General features: G+C 44.1%; 1 long non-coding RNA gene across 1 annotated transcript; it reads left to right on the forward strand.

Annotated features, from left to right (window-relative positions):
• The first annotated feature begins 1,315 nt into the window (after positions 1 to 1,315).
• Positions 1,316 to 2,278, forward strand: LOC119366778. The gene is made up of 2 exons (XR_005176104.1): positions 1,316 to 1,475; positions 1,884 to 2,278. It is a non-coding gene; the product is annotated as an uncharacterized LOC119366778 (long non-coding RNA).
• Positions 2,279 to 3,191: the final 913 nt, after the last annotated feature.

Consider the following 3,191-nt stretch of genomic DNA (forward strand, 5'->3'; position numbering starts at 1 on the left):
GATATCCTATTGGTTTTGTTTCATTTGAATTGATAGGATAGGCCTTCCGTAAGGGGGGTTGCATCATTGAGAAGTGGTGGGATTTAGATCACGTACGCTGATATTTTTAACCCACGAAATATCAACATGGCACGAGAGAGCCATCCCACAAATCGAATTATTATTCAGAGCATTTGGCACAACCCCTCCGACACACTTTGCAATCCTTCTGACATGCTCGGAGGGTGCCCGAAACCTTCAGGCCCAGGAGTCTCCGTGGTATCTCTGGCCAGCTTACCAAAAAGGTTACAACCTAGGTTGCAATGTTTTGGTTGACACTAGAACCTGCCCGGCCGAAGTTAGCATGGAACCTCCATGGCAGGCTGAAGCCTCCACGGTGTATATAATCTGGGCATAACCGTTCGAGTTTTGGGGAGCCTATTTAAAGCCCTCTTCTTGCCACTTAAGAAGGTGACGTATTGAATATTCTGATTTCAAAGTTTTGTTTTTATCTGAGGTCAAATCTTCTTATCCTAGATCCTATATATACCCAAAAGAGTGATCCCCTATTTTAAATTATCTTAATATGTGTGCTTCCACATCATCCAAAAGTTGTAGCCGTTGGATTTACTAGCCCGATCCACTACCATCCATCTGATCTACGCCGGAGAATCTTCTATCATGCAGCATGTACTACTGCATTTTAAGTGGGTTTTAAATCACAATGCATTTAATTGTGACATTCATAACTTTTTATGGTATGCCTTTTTTTTGCTAATGTAGAAATTCCTCACTTAGTTTAATCGTAAGGACCGAATTAGTATTCTACACAATATTTACAAACTACATATCCACCTCTGCGTTAACATGTGGGGTATCGTCAAGTATCTCTTGTATCTATTCCATCATATGTGATTGCATGCAGCGTCCAGATGCAGAGGCCGGGGGTCTACTTCCTTTAAAAAATATTTCATCATTCTTTTTCTCTGTGTTTTTTAGAATACCGGAGCATACAGGGTGTCTCACATAATCTCATCGGCAACACAATGATTCTTCAACGTCTGCAGAGGAATAATGAGGGGAATGATGAGGTGCAGCGACTCCTTGACCTCTCTCGTGGTGGACGTCTACTACTCGAAGCAGTGAAGTTCGGCCTGTCTCCACCTTCAAAAGTCAAGCAAAGCTGCCAATTAAAAGGACAAGTAGAGCGTGTCTGTGTCCATGCCAGCTGCCAGCAACAACCATCCAATAATCTAAAGGCCAAGTTGTGGGTGCGTTCAACAGGGTGACAAATCCTATATATATAGAGAGAGAGACGAAGCAGCAGGGTGACAATACAAAGAGAAAGTGAGGGGGTGTGTGCAACAGCCTTCATTTTACCATGGCTTCGAGGTGCCACATGAAAATGTTTCTTCTGCTCCTTATACTGGAGATCGTTCTGCTCATTACCATGCCTTCTGGAGGCCTGGCGGGTCCGAGTGCGACACAGAGAAGCAGTAAGTACTCTGGCCTTTCATTCTTGCAGATCCGACCACTGATTTAGTACAAAATACCTCGTACTCCCTCTGTAAATCATAGGTAACAAAAAATTAAAAAGGGTTCGACAATTGATATATCAAGAAAATGAATAGAAGTTCAAGTTACTGTTACATGTTCGCTTTCTCATGCATTATTCAAATGTTAGTAATATTGATTGGAGGATTAAACGACCGGAAAGCTCGTGGCTCCAAACGAAGATGATTCTCGACAAAATTATCCCCCACTTTTGGTAAACCCACAAAACAATATGTAAAATATATGGCTAGTCAGACGAAAAATTGGCAAAGTGAAATAATTAAAGACTAATTATAGCTTCCCTCTGTCTTGTGTTTCCAGAATTTACATCTCATAATTTGTTCTTGCAGATAGTGACAACCCCAACTGCCCCCCTTGCTACAGACCTCCTTGTCGTCATTGTTGAAAGTATATGGGGTTTTGCCCCATTTAATTTTCATTCCTCAAAAGTCACATATAGAGTGAAGAAGAAATGAGACCAACATATAAGGGACTCTCTCTCACACACACTCCTCATTAGAGCATGATAGTAGTGGCGTGCCTTCTCCGCGGCCACACCGCACCGCTCGCCTACATCTTCGATTCCTGGCGACTTATTCAAACCTGTAATAAGAATGCTCCTTGGTGCGATAGCAAGAATGTTAGCCATCTAGGAGCATGTGCTTCATCGTTTTCCAATTTGCATCCTTAATGTCGTTTTTATGTTTTTGTGATGTATAAAGACTACATGCCTGGCAATTTGATACATCATTTCGTTGTGCATGAAACGTTGCCCTGCAGCAAACGATGATCTCACATGTGTGACCAGGCTCCTTGTATAAATGGGAAATTTAAAAGAGGCTCCAATTACCACACGGTCAGTGTGGTAATCAATCCTAAACCAATGATATCAACATTGAAAGAGGCTCAGATTCACTAAATTCTCGAAGCAGGCTTCTTTGCACACACCAAGGTACACAGTCAAATGATACAAGGTAGTGAGGAAGCCCTCTTACAAAGTAGATCCTGAGATAAATGCACAACATAGACATACGCGGCTACGTCGCTGAAAGATAACATTGGAAGGCTTGAACATAACACGACGACATGACCTGGGACACCAAACCTCCAAACGCCCTCAGGAGGAACAACAACGCAAAGCGTCACCACAACCGAGTCTGAAATGAACAAGGGTCTTCTCCTAGAAGATAGCATGGAGAGGAGAATCACAATCACGTCCTCAATAGGAAATAGGAAAGCGGCACCCGTAGGCATTGCCGCCTTCGGCGCCAAAGCATGAACCTTTCGCTCGATAGCTCAACCGTATCACCAAGAAGCACCTATTAACACCACGACAAGTAGAAGCCCTCTAGATCCACATCTGGGCGTCACAGCTACCAATGATAGAGAGCGAGTTCGAGCCACCTGTTGCCACACCCCTCGCCACCTAGATGACCAGGAGGCATAACCACTGCCATGGAGCTCACCGGAGAGACAACCATGTCGACTGTCATAAGAGGCAACCGCCCCGGCATTCATGTCCCGAGACACCGCATCAGTCCACATTGTAACGTACCCACTATGGCAGGAAGAGCATAAGGTATCTCCTTCCACTTCTAGACCGGCATCATCCATCAGGTCTTGGTCAACGCCTCCACGAAAGCAAGCATCCACCTCCT

This window comes from Triticum dicoccoides, chromosome 2B, assembly GCF_002162155.2.
Source record: "Triticum dicoccoides isolate Atlit2015 ecotype Zavitan chromosome 2B, WEW_v2.0, whole genome shotgun sequence".
In the NCBI taxonomy this organism is placed as follows: domain Eukaryota; kingdom Viridiplantae; phylum Streptophyta; class Magnoliopsida; order Poales; family Poaceae; genus Triticum; species Triticum dicoccoides.